We start from the raw sequence: 14971 nt of genomic DNA, 5'->3' as shown, positions 1-14971 counted from the left end.
ATACTTTGACTTCTAAAAACGATGCAAACTGGAGTCTTAAATAAAACTGTTTTTTTTTTTAATTTAGAATTATCTAAAAAAAACTTGATTCCTCGAATATGAAAATGGAAGGAAAGCTCTTGATAAAATATTAAGGTGTCGATAAATGTTTGGTTCATTGAATTTAGAATTATAAGGAGTATACTGTTTTTAATAATATTAGTAGATAAAAGTTGCCAAGTGCGAGTCGGACTCGCCCATGAAGGGTTCCGTATTTAGGAGATTTATGACGTATTAAAAAAAAACTACTTACTAGATCTCGTTCAAACCAATTTTCGATAGAAGTTTGCATGGTAATGTATATCATATATTTTTTTTTTACTTTTATCATTCTCTTATTTTAGAAGTTACAGGGGGGGGGGACACATATTTTACCACTTTGGAAGTGTCTCTCGCGCAAACTATACAGTTTAGAGAAAAATGATATTAGGAACCTCAATATCATTTTTGAAGACCTATCCATAGATACCACACACGTATGGGTTCGATGAAAAAAAATTTTTTGAGTTTCAGTTCTAAGTATAGGGAACCCCCAAAAAATTTTTTTTTTTTAATTTTGTGTAAAAATCTTAATGCGGTTCACAGAATACATCTACTTACCAAGTTTCAACAGTATAGTTCTTATAGTTTTGGAAAAAAGTGGCTGTGACATACGGACGGACAGATAGACAGACAGTTTAAGTCGGGAAAGCCTATCTTCTCATTTAGTTCCCACGTTCTTCAAACAGACCGAGATTCTCAGAAAAGTAATAAATATAAAATTTATCTTTCGTCTCCATCCTATTATTATTTATTTACAATAAAATACGTGAACAAACGTAATATATCTAACATAGTCCATTGGCAGAAAACTTATTACTTGCAATAGGTATAAGTTATCCTTTAAGCCATATCCTTTTCTTAATTGGCTACCTAATCCCAGTAATCCCGCATTATTGACGTAGGCAATACCTAGTTTTTGCGGAATCCGAATCTTTTGGAACCCGGTCTTCTATCCTAGAGGATTAGGTACAAGCCCTTATTGGGGATAAGCTCAAATCAAGTGTGTGAGCTACTCGAGCGATAATTCCTACCCGACTCACGTTAAATGGACACACTATAATCCATTCTCCAATATAGAAAACGCTATTTAATGGGCTTTTTACTGTTTTATTATTGTTGTTAGTCTAAGTTTCGTGACGCATTGTTTATTATTATTGTAATGTCATGTAAACATTTTTATCAATAAATTAAATTAAATTAAAAGGAATTGGAAGTAAAAATTTTCAATAAATTACCAGACGTACTTAGAAACGAAGAACTTTTTTTTTTTTTCATTTATTAAAGTTCTAAACAATTAAATGAATCGCAGAGTTTCATGTATCTTAACTGCTAAGCCAAAAATGGCTTGTTTACAGCTAGAGTTCGGACTAAATGCACTTCATAGGTACTTATGTTATAAAATTGTACACATGTTACATTAAAGTTACGTTTTATAAAATATATTCATAATTACTTGATGATAACAGGTATTTTTTTACATCTTTATTTGATTCAGGATTGGTTAGGTATAAATCTTGTAAATGTTTCGGAAGGGTGTTTAATATTTTTGGAAGCAAATAATAGTTGGTTCTCATACCGTAGACATTTTTTGTTGGTGGTAATATAGATCGATGTGAGTTAGGTAAACCTCTTAACCTACTGTTACGATTGTATTCTTTTAAATCGGATATATTATCCTTGCAATTTTCTTTAAGCATTGCTAACTTGACTAGCTTTTGTACGGGAAGCACTTTTTGCATAAATAAACTAGACTTTACCTTCATAAGACGTCTAAAACAATTAATTACTTGTCTCAAAATGTTATTATACCATAACATAACTATCCCATGCTCCCATGAGCCGTGGCAAAATGCCGGGACAACGCGAGGAAGATAATGACCATAACATAACTGAGGGCCCGATTCGGATTTTGTAATAGATATCTATTAGACATCGCCAAGATACGATAACGATATGTTTAAGATCTAACCTGTCAAATTTGACATTTCCGCGATTCTGGAGATACTTTTGAACGATTTCCACAAGATATTACTTAGAGATCTAATTCACATCTAATAGATATCTAACACGATCTATCGTAAAAGTGACATTGGTTGCCCGAATTGCGCTGCAAAAGAGAACTAGTTGAAATCTAAACTATAACGTATCTAGAATGGATCTAGTATGTGTCGTCTCTTGTGAATATCTTGAAGTTCGAATACGGCAGTGAGTATTTAGATGATAATTTAACAAACTATAACTGTAACGACTTGACATTTTACTAATTTTACTATTTAATTATTATCATTCTAATTTACTATAATTATTTCTTGACGATAATTCACCAATGTTCTATATTGAATTGATTATTATTGTTATATTTCTACTACACCTACCAATTTTAGATCTTGTTTTGCATAAATAAACTTTTTAGTTTTAAACTAGTTTTAAGACAGTGCTACGCCCTTGCAGGGCGACCATGTACCAAATGTTTATGTAACTCCTATTATAACCATGGTTTTTGCATAAAATAAATGATTGAATGAATGAATACTTGGCACCGACTACAAACATATCAGTTGCTGGGGCATATAAAGTCAGTTTTTCTTTATTTTAATAAAGGTTAATTAGGTACCTACCGTTCAAACACAAAGTAATAAAAGTGTGCTAAAGGGAAACTAACCATCGTCACCCATCGTGCATCGTGTGATGGCGATACATGTAAATATGTGTGAACATTCATGAGTGCCAAAGAGACACAGACGCACGGAGGGTTCCGCACCATCAACAAAAAATAGAGCAAAACAAGCAAAAAAAAAACAACGAAAAAAACGGTCACCCAAGTACTGACCCCGCCCGACGTTGCTTAACTTCGGTCAAAAATCACGTTTGTTGTATGGGAGCCCCACTTAAATCTTTATTTTATTCTGTTTTTAGTATTTGTTGTTATAGCGGCAACAGAAATACATCATCTGTGAAAATTTCAACTGGTGACAGATGGACGGACGGACGGACGGACGGACGGACGGACGGACGGACGGACGGACGGACGGACGGACGGACGGACGGACGGACGGACGGACGGACAGCGGAGTCTTAGTAATAGGGTCCCGTTTTTACCCTTTGGGTACGGAACCCTAAAAATGTGGCTACTTTTGAGGCACGCTAGCGGCCGGCTTGGATGTACCGTACCCTCCTAATTTACAGGGTCGTACCTATAGTAGGTACCTATTCAGTTCGATGTAATTTATACCACGTTAAATTGGAACAGAGTCGCTTTTGCTTTGTTTCGTTCAATTTTCAAACAACGTAAAATCAACTCTATTTCCTACAATTTAGGGCTAGATTTATGATTTATTTATTTATTTTGTTATATAATCTCTGTTTTATTAATAAATAATTTAGGTTCAAATTTCACTGGCAAATGGATGTTTCGTTTGTATGGCTGGGCCTTATAAGGATACAATAACGTAAGGTTTGCCGACTGGAAAATACAAAAAAGCGGCCAAGTGCGAGTCGGACTCGCCCATGAAGGGTTCCGTATTTAGGCGATTTATGACGTATTAAAAAAAAACTACTTACTAGATCTCGTTCAAACCAATTTTCGGTGGAAGTTTACATGGTAATGTACATCATATATTTTTTTTAGTTTTATCATTCTCTTATTTTAGAAGTTACAGGGGGGGGGACACACATTTTACCACTTTGGAAGTGTCTCTCGCGCAAACTATTCAGTTTAGAAAAAAATGATATTAGAAACCTCAATATCATTTTTGAAGACCTATCCATAGACACCCCACACGTATGGGTTTGATGAAAAAAAATTTTTTGAGTTTCAGTTCGAAGTATGGGGAACCCCAAAAATTTATTGTTTTTTTTCTATTTTTGTGTGCAAATCTTAATGCGGTTCACAGAATACATCTACTTACCAAGTTTCAACAGTATAGTTCTTATAGTTTCGGAGAAAAGTGGCTGTGACATACGGACGGACAGACAGACGGACAGACAGACAGACAGACATGACGAATCTATAAGGGTTCCGTTTTTTGCCATTTGGCTACGGAACCCTAAAAACTGCATGTAAGAGGATAGCGGTCGACCGCACCTCCATACAAACGTAATCCCCATTTTCCTCCCTGGTTATTGACAATATGAAAAATATTTTTATACGATTTATTTATTTATTAAATTGTGTAGGTACAGTGGGCCAAGAAAGTGGTCTACCAGTTTTGACAAAAGTTTCTGCGAGATCTAACGATCGTTAAGGTTGACTTTTAACGGAGTTTAAAGTAAATCGACCTTGTTGTCTCATGACGTTGAAACGAACCTCAACCGTAGGGTGGTAGACCACATTTTTGGCCGACTGTACATTGTGATGACCACCCACCGCCTTATCTCTCAAGACGAAAGGGGACAAAGTCTCGTGGGCGCTTCTCCATACAATCTATATTGATACTGATTTTGGTCATTAAACTGTACCTAGGTACAAAGGTGGAGCCCACACTGTCTAGAGATGTGTAACATGAGCCCCGGAAAGCGTCACGCTGCGTCTTATGTAAGCGAACAACTCGCGAACGCGAAGCGAAGCGGCGCGGCGCGGCGCGGCGCCGCGGCGGGCCAACAGCGTTCGCGTTCGCAACGATATCGGCTACGTAGGACACTTCTATAAGTGAGCAATTCTCAAAAAGTTTGTACATTTCGATATTTTCGATCACATCTTAGATTTCTATAAAAATTGGTATGCTGGTAAAGTACATGAAGCTGAACAACTTCCACCACATTTCCCAAAATGTCCCAGAAAGTTTCTAAGAAACATTCCTTTTTTGTTACCAAATGTCCAAAAGGAAATCTGGTAACAAAAAAGGAATGTTTCATTACTTTACCAGCATACCAATTTTTATAGAAATCTAAGATGTGATCGAAATGTACAAACTTTTTTAAGAATTGCTCAGACCAGCTACAATGGTCGCATTTTTATCACCTGTCATGCCATGCGTCACTTTCCCACTTACATATTTGTTAGAATGTGACAGCCATGGTGACAAATAATAAAGAGCCGGCAATCTTAGCCCTACTGGTATCAAAGGATTGATTTGATTCACCCCGCGCCGCATCGCTTCGCTTCGCGTTCACGTGTTATTCGCCTAACTACGTCAATAGCCTCGGGATAGAACAGTGACATTTATTGAACTCGATTCTGATTTACCTATTTGTTATGGTTTTGATGTTGTACGAGTATTGACGCGACTCGCAGTGCATCTCACTTGCACCAATAAGGCCAAGCGAGATGTCTAACGACGCGACGTCCAGTGTGTTTAAGTCGCACCAATCAGCGTGAGCTATCGTCAAGGCCATAATCAAAATCGTGACAAATTAAGCTCTCGTAAGAACGCGATACGAGAGATTAAAACTGAAATAGATGTCATTTACTGAAGAAAACGTGACCAATCCAGTAGCGAATGCCGGATTTATAGTAGTGTGACTAATTAAAAACGCAAATCAAAATATGTAATAAAATAATTTGATTTGTTCACTAAGCCGTAACAAATGTTTATATCAGAATGAGCCTCATTGTCCCTTTTCCCGTTAAGCGACCTTGAAACAAGGGTTGTCAATCCGATCCGATCAATTGATCGGTAATGCCAAGCGCCGCGTTGATCGCTTTTTATTGCACGGTTTTGCTTTAGTAAAGCGGTTAGCGAAAGAATAGTTATTTTCGATACAAGTGCGAAAAAAAGGGAATTCGAAACGAGTGGCGATAAATTAAAACACGACCGAAGGGAGTGTTTTAAATCGACACGAGTTGCGAATTACTATTCGCATGTGTATCGAACAACGTTTTACAGTACATATGGCACTTTAAAGTTTCGACATAGGTACGCACGAAAAGCTATTTTACGCACTAGTGCGGAAAAGTAGCCCCATATACTGTAAAAGTCTTTTAGAAATCGATTTTCGCTCATGTCGTCTCGGATATGGGTGAATATGCTATCGATGCATTCAGTGTAATGCCCTGCCCTAGTAGCACGGTCGCATTTTTATCGTTTATCACCATGCCTGTCACGTTCTAACAAGTATGTAAGTGCGAAAGTGACGGGCATAGTGATAGTCGATAAAAATGGAACCGTGCTGAGCCCGCAGTGGGATGACAAGCGCGAAAGTGGTGGGGGTAGTTGCTGTGACGTCATAAAGTCGGCAGTACAAACTTTTTTTTTTCTTTTATACATACTATTACAATACCATGTGGGGTACCGAATGAAAGGGCTTTGTGAGTAAATCACAAATATATAACATACATTTTCAATACTTGGTCTGACAAATTATTAGAAAACGGTCAATTTCACAATCCACAGTTGAGTTTTAACTGCTCTAAATTGAAAATGGCTGAATGGATAAGTCCAAAATACATACCAAATGACTGTGAATATTCTCTGTATAATGTTAAAAAATAATTAACCAGATATATCAAAAAATAAGAAAAGTAGTAGGTACATCAAGTTGAAAAAGGTATAATTTTCTGTTAAAATAAGCTGCAACTAGTTATTATTAAAACAAACAAAAACTACCGCTGTACTACTTAGCTTCACATAGTGTTATGGATTGCTTCAAATTTTATAATATTTTTTTTCGGTTTCTGGTTATTATACATAAGGTAAACGTACTAGTGCTCGACATGCTAATGCCCATTGCCCAATAGATGACACCCTGCTGTCACCTCTAATTGACAATGACTTAAGTTTCAAATTGACATGTAGGTACTGAGATTAGGTATTTATTTGATATTTTATTATTGTATTTGCATGGCTTTTGTCTATATTCGCAATACCGCGTCGAGCACCAGTACGTTTACCTTATGTGCCTAGAACTTTTACTAGCAAAACGAGGCTTTCATCATATCATCATCATATTTTTTATTTGCTATAAGTAAGCACAGTTTCATGCATGCAAATACAGTTAATTTCACTTATAATAAGTCACAACAATAGATATACAAAGAATAAACTAGATATAAATAACACAAGTAAAACAAATAAACAAGAAAGAATAAAAAAGTATAATACCTATTTTGAAAGGTTACGATTTACTGCGATTTACTGCAACGTAATATTTTCAAATGTTACGATTTACAGCCATGTTTATGTTTGAAGAAGGTTCTCTTAATACATAATTTATTCAGTTTCATCACTTTGGTCTTAATAACATGGATTAAGTAAGTACCCACTCATCAAAGTAGCTACAAATCTGTTTGGTATTCAGCCACTATGATGCGTAAAGCAGAAAATGTAGAGGGTATATTCCGATTTCACAGATATGATATCAACAAGAAGTTATGTACTAGTTTTACCTATAAATACTTAATTACGGAGAGGAGAGGATGCGCTGAGATTGGTATCATGATAATATTGATTAATTTAGGCTACATGACTAATTTTCATTTATGGTATCAATCGATCGGGTTTGTTTTTAGGATCAAATGTCTATATGGGACCCATTGCATTAAAGTAACACAAAAGTCAGAAATTGTAGTCAAAGGCCGACAGTCGCACTTCACTTGCGAAACGCCCTTAACAAAACGATAAGTGAACGTGACGTCAAGGTCTCTGGGAGCCCATCTTGTAGTATGGACAAAACAAGAAAATTGCGTTTTTGTCGGTGAAATATTGCGTTTATGTATAATATATAGTTGCTATACAATATTTTTTGGATAAAATGTAAGGAATCGAATGGTACCCTTACTTTTATCGTTTTTGGAAGTTAAAAAAAAAAAACTTAAATTTTGAAACTTTCAGGTCCTGTATTTTTGTAACATTTCCATATTTTATTTTAATATCCACATTATTGTGATAAATTGCTCGTTTGCTATCTATTTTACTAAATTTTGTTATAAAATTCAACATGTCTCATCATCCCTATGGGTTTGCTAAAGGTTGTCCGGTTGGCAACTTAAACTCTTATTGGTACCATCGCCCACACAGTTAACTGTACATCGGTGGACCTTATGCCTTTTGTAATAAGGTCCACCGATATACAGTTAGGAGTGTTGCTGTTTGTACTTACAGATAAAAAAAAACATAGTAAGTAGTCGAGTTTTTGCGAAAGCATTTTATTAATAACCTATCAATCCAAAGGGGAAACTAAACCTAATTAATTGATTAGGGTTAGACTGATTCTTTACGGGTTTCCCTTACAAAAGCAGCTAGTAAGTACCTAAATAACAAATTATATTTCGAAGTTATTTAAATTCAACGGCAAGAGTCGAAGTTTCAAACTACGATCTCCTGTTTAGAAGCCGCACCATCCTTGATATTATGTATTACAGTTAGACCAAGATAAGTATGCAAGGATGATAGCACACGCAGTGCGAGTGTTATTTTAAACGTCAAACGTCTATGAAATTATAACGTATAAATAATACTTGAAAATTTTATACAAAAAAAAACATATCTTACTCAGATCAACCTAGCCCCAAACTAAGCAAAGCTTTGTAATATGGGTGTACAAAGAAAATAGAGCGATTAAAAGTAAATTTTGGTCCTTCGAGACGTAGCTGAAACAGCCGCCAAGCTGAAGTGGGATTGGGCGGGACACGTTTGCCGTATGCCGGATGATTTGTGAGATAAAATAACAACCAATTGGGTCCCACATCAAACCCGGGGTCGCGGCAAACCTCGACGGGGTTGGCGAGATGACCTTGACGCCTTTGACAGGAACTGGTGGCGTGTGACTCTTAAAGCGCTTGCTGAAGCACTAAATTTAAATTCTGAATGACGCCTTCTATCCTTCCAATTTACATGAAGAGTAATTACTGTGCTGCTTTGAAAGGATTAATTGCTTAGGATTTTCAGGATTATAGCAGTCTACGATTTCTACGAAGTGGTATATTAGAAAGGTGAGCTTATAATATATATAGTACCTAATACCTACACTGTACAGATTTTAGTAATGTGTATATAATTTAGTACCTTTATTGAATTTTAAAAACGACTGCATTTACAGTACCTGAAAAGTGTTTTATTTTAATAGAAAACTTAAATATCAATCGGTAATATATACTTCTTTAGGAACCTATCGACCCGAACAAATATAGCGTAAGATATACCTAGATTGAGTAGGTACCTGGTAATACATTGTAGTTAAGTTTATAGATAATATTCATACCTTTAAACGAGCAATTCTTGTTTATATATATATATATATATTTCGGGGATCTCGGAAACGGTTCTAACGATTTCGATGAAATTTGCTATATGGGGGTTTTTGGGGGCGAAAAATCGATCTAGCTAGGTCTTATCTCTGGGAAAACGCGCATTTTCGAGTTTTTTTATCTTTTCCGAGCGAAGCTCGGTCACCCAGATATTAATAAATAAATATGACGGCACCCTAGGTTAGGTTTATATATTTTTATATTGTCTTATAAGGTTTTTATATTTTAAATTTATATGCATATGAATAATAATCATTTATTTACAAACAAGATATATACAGTGTATTACTAAAAGAAATTAAAAACTAGCTTAAATATGCATATTGTAATATTCCTAACGTAAGAAGAAAATATCATTATCATTTAAAACAAGATAATAATTACCTACTTCTTTTCAAGTATATTATTTTGAATATGATCGGTTGAGCCATTAATGAGAAAAAATATATCTAGATACCTACCTATTTCAACAATAGTGAACAAAAAGCTACTAATGCTATAATATTCTAACCACGAGTCATTCTTCCAAGTTTACCACAACAGCTGCAAGACCCGACCACTTTGTACTAAACTACATCAAAGTAGATGTGAATTTTTCATTCTAATATGGAACTTTAGTTTTAACTTTTTTAAATTTGCTGTTTTTCGAAGTTGACGCCATCTGGTGGTTTCCTTTAGTTTCGGTGACTAATTAAATAACTATTTCTTATTATAAACTAGTGACCCGCCCCGGCTTCGCACGGGTTAACAAATTATACACCTAAACTTCCTCAAGAATCACTGTATTGATAGGTGAAAACCGCATGAAAATCCATAGAGTAGTTTTTGAGTTTATCGTGAAGAAACATACAAACACACAAACAGACAGACACGTGTAGTGAGTGATGATTCAAAATTGTCTTAAAAAACCGGCCAAGTGCGAGTCGGGCTCGCGCACGAAGGGTTCTGTAACCATTAAGCAAAAATATCACGTTTGTTTTATGAGAGCCCCACTTAAATACATATTTATTTTATTCTGTTTTTAGTATTTGTTGTTATAGTGGCAACTATCACGTATATATTATTACTAGCGACCCGCCCCGGCTTCGCACGGGTTAACAAATTATACATAAATCTTCCTCTTGAATCACTCTATTTATTAAATTTCAATTATTTATTTATTTCAAATCCATACGATCCATAATTGTTAGTACAACAACAAACAAACAAATCTTAAAATTAATTAAGGTTCGTGATAATTAAAATACAAAATAATAATAATAAATCCAATAATAAATCTACAAGTAAGTACAGACAATAAATATAACTATATAACTAGGCAACCTAAATGCACCACTTCTCAGCATCTGTGGCTGCCACATGCAGCCCATTCCAGTGCATGAGCAGTGGTGCATCTACCCTACCTGCCAACGTTTTCAGGATGCTATTGGTACTGCCACACAGTCTCTGCATAAGTGACGCCGATCTGTTGCGTATGATTGCAAAAAAGTCATCCGTGTGCGCCTCCGCGAACATTCCAGACGCACTACAGTGACGTGGCAGCCCCATCAGCATCCTGAAAACGTTGTTATATTGTATTCGTAGAGCGTTGTACGCTCGCTGAGTAAAGCTGGCCCACAGGCTGCAGGTGTAAAATGATTGGCAAAAAGCTTTAAAAAGCGTCTTTTTCACGTCTTTGTTAAAATGTGTAAAACGGATTTTGATAAAATCTATTTATCAAAATCCGTTGCGTAGTTTTAAAGATCTAAGCATACAGACAGACAGATAGCGGGAAGCGACTTTGTTTTATACTATGTAGTGATATTCCGGTATTGCCACGCGCATAGGGGTGACTGGGCCAAAAGAGACCATTACAGTGAATGGTGTGTGCCAACTCCAATGTCAGGCTACTACTTATATCATAATATGTCGATTTTGAAATTAAGGGTAGGTATACAAAGGAATCTGTAGAGGGGTTCTTGCAGATTAAAATTGTATCAAATAATACCACTGTAGGTACTAAATGTAAAAAATAATTTAAATTACAATTAATTTTTTAAATCATTAAGTAATAGAGTTATATTACTAACAAAATGAATACTACTAACCATATACTATTTGATTTAATTTTTTATAATTTTTGTAATCTGCAACGGAATAAAAGGCTTTTTGTTTATACAAAGGAAACTTTTTTAGTGAAAAATGCTCGATGCATGGATACTTTAGGTTTGCGGACACAGTCACTCAAAGGTGAAGCGATTGAATCTTTTTCATGTTTGACTGACTTATATTTTATATTACCCTGTTCTTACATAATTGACGCTACACCGACTATTTTAATAGTCGCAGAACATTTTTTTTTTAATTCATTTTATTTGCAAGAATGCGGGTCAAAAAGGTTACAAAAAGGGTAAATAGAAATTTTTATATAAAAGGAAAAAATAAAAAAATAAATACTTTTTTTTGGTTGCGGATTCTAGTCCTACCAAAATCATACATATTTCCATTTTTAGGGTTCCGTAGCCAAATGGCAAAAAACGGAACCCTTATGGATTCGTCATGTCTGTCTGTCTGTCCGTCCGTCTGTCCATCTGTCTGTCCGTCCGTATGTCACAGCCACTTTTTTCCGAAACTATAAGAACTATAATGTTGAAACTTGGTAAGTAGATGTATTCTGTGAACCGCATTAAGATTTTCACACTAAAATAGAAAAAAAAACAATTAATTTTGGGGGTTGCCCATACTTAGAACTGAAACTCAAAAAAAAATTTTTCATCGAACCCATACGTGTGGGGTATCTATAGATAGGTCTTCAAAAATGATATTGTGAGGTTTCTAATATATTTTTTTTCTGAACTGAATAGTTTGCGCGAGAAACACTTCCAAAGTGGTAAAATGTGTGTCCCCCCCCCCCCTGTAACTTCTAAAATAAGAGAATGATAAAACTAAAAAAAATATATGATGTACATTACCATGTAAACTTCCACCGAAAATTGGTTTGAACGAGATCTAGTAGGTAGTTTTTTTTTAATACGTCAAAATCTCCTAAATACGGAACCCTTCATGGGCGAGTCCGACTCGCACTTGGCCGCTTTTTATGCTCTATTTTTTGTTGATGGTGCGGAACCCTCCGTGCGCGAGTCCGACTCGCACTTGGCCGGTTTTTTTCCATTAATATAAAAACTTTGGAATATCGCTCGCAGACGTATCTGCTTGTTTAAAAATTGGTAAATACAAAGTTCCAAATACATTCCGCCACATAATGGCATACAATATTATTCACATTCTTAATTTAATCCTAAGCTTAATTCTAGGTTCTAGGTGCAGTTAAATATTCTTTGGCACTTGTCAATCCCCCGTGACGTTCGTGTTGACACAGAATAAATAATAGTACTAAGTACAGAAGACTCACTCTCTAACAAAACGCGTCTGTTACGATCACAGAAATGGCCGCTAGGTGACGACAGCGCCACGCGCGGCTTATGGCTTTCCCCAAAATTGGGGCGGGACGGATGTACTTTTAGCTACATGTAGCAAAGCGACGAAATCGCGGAGTGAGCCACGCCTGGTGTTGGTGGAATCAACGAGCCAGCTGCTGTTTTCACAGCACTAGGCTGGGTTTCGTACGGCGTTGTTTCTAGAAAAATGCAGTTGGTTGAATTTATTAATTACACACGCCAACATAATTAATGATGTGAACTTAGAACTGTACATTCTACGTATGATGGTTATTTTGTCGGCCGCTTCTATCCTCAAATAGCCGCCGCGCCATAACACTTTTTCGTTACATCTGTTTTTGATCCGAGCCGAGGGGGAGCCGTGTTTTTAAAGATGTTCACCTACGTTTCACGTTAAAAGATGATTATTACCTACTTCTTGTGTTACTTTCTCGCGAAAATATCTGACTTTCAATTGTTAAAAGAAGTGTATACGGATATTTATGAAATTATCATTATTTACGAATAAAAAGTACTCGTACCTAAGTAAATTAATTTACCAATCTAATTCAAGATTTTTTTTATTTAAAACCATAAACTTACCATTATAATATCAAACTTACAATAAAAGGTTACCTAAAATTAAAACTACCTACAAAACTAAAGCTAATACCTAAAAAATTGATATAACATAACATGGGTGATCTAGCCCAAAATGTATATATTAGGCTAGATCACCCAGGTCCGAACCCTGTGGAAGGGTTCCCATAAGGCTGGCTGCGTTCCCCCTTTGGATGGCTATGCCAATCCGTTGGGCGAGGAACGAGCCAGCCCTACGGTACCCGGTGACTTTAATTCAAGAATCCAATCCGACACTCTATCTAATTTATAAACCAGCTGACGACTCGAGTGTGTTATTATATCTATTTAAATTTTGCATTGATAATGAATACCTAATTATACTTGCTTATTAAAAATTTAGACCAAGAACTGCGCTGCGGTAGAATAAAGAAATCTACAGTCATGTTGGTAGATGGTCAACGTGTTCAACATGTTACAAGTTAGAATTTTATTTTTGGAATTTAATTTAATTTATTTATATAAACAATAATAATTTTCCACGACATTAAATAGTTATTTGTACAACAAGAGATCAAAGTTTGATATTTCTTCGAGTGCTTATTTTGAGTCCCGTGCAAGCGAAAGAGTCTATAATAGATTCACGAGCGTAGCGAGTGAATCTAATTTAGAATCTTGAGCGTAGTAAGGGACTCAAAAGCGCACGAGATGTAAATAACTTTGATCTCGTGTAGTTCACAAAACTTTTCACCTCAGCAGTGAGAACATATTAGAGAACCCGAAAAATGTATTCCTTCTTCATCACTTACCTCTATTCACTCATGTTTTCTTAAGATATACCAACAATTAAATTTTCACCTCAGCATCTCGAACAAGGGTACTTTGCTACTTAAAAACAGTGAGCAAAATCGCATTTTGCTCACTGAGTGAGCAAAATCGCATTTTGCTCATTTTGTCTCACACTGTGAGCAAAATGCGATTTTGCTCACTGTTTTTAAGTAGCAAAGTACCCTTGTTCGAGCTGCTGAGGTGAAAAATATATATCACAATTATTAGTAGTAAATCACACATAATTACATATAAAACAATAATTTAGTGGTAGGTACCTATATCACATGCTAATTTTTGTCGAGTTAAGAGTCCGAGTATGAATGTAGTTAGTGACATAGATTAGTATATGTTAGTGGTTAGTGGTTCGACTTTGTACTTTTTTTTTAATAACTAGGTAGGTACATACTTTTTACTTACTTAAGAAATCACGCAACGAATAATAGGCAGCAGAGACTAAGTAAGATTTTAGTTTGGATACGAACAAGTTATTGTTTCTAACAGTCTTTATGTCATCGGAGACTTGATTATAAATAGGACCGATGTAGTTGAGACACTTTTTCGCCTTGGCCAACCGCGAAAGTGACGTCCTCAGAAAGTGTCGTACTCAGAAAGTGACAAAGTCAGATTGTGACGTCCTAAGAAAGTGACATACTCCGCCTGAACCCGTTCGAGGAGCGCATTGTCTCACACTATTAAGCATATATCTGTTTACCTACACTAATTAGCGTTTTGGTAAAAGGCCACCTCAAAGTAGCACCGAATCATCACATTTTTTTTTTGTTTTAAAGCACTAAACCGGATCCACTAAAGGCACACAACGCGCACAGTGTATTAAGCAATTATTTTGCACAAACGACACCAACGGAAATTCAATCCCTGG

Source organism: Cydia amplana, chromosome 20, assembly GCF_948474715.1.
Source record: "Cydia amplana chromosome 20, ilCydAmpl1.1, whole genome shotgun sequence".
Classification (NCBI taxonomy): domain Eukaryota; kingdom Metazoa; phylum Arthropoda; class Insecta; order Lepidoptera; family Tortricidae; genus Cydia; species Cydia amplana.
This window is presented reverse-complemented; position numbering follows the sequence as displayed.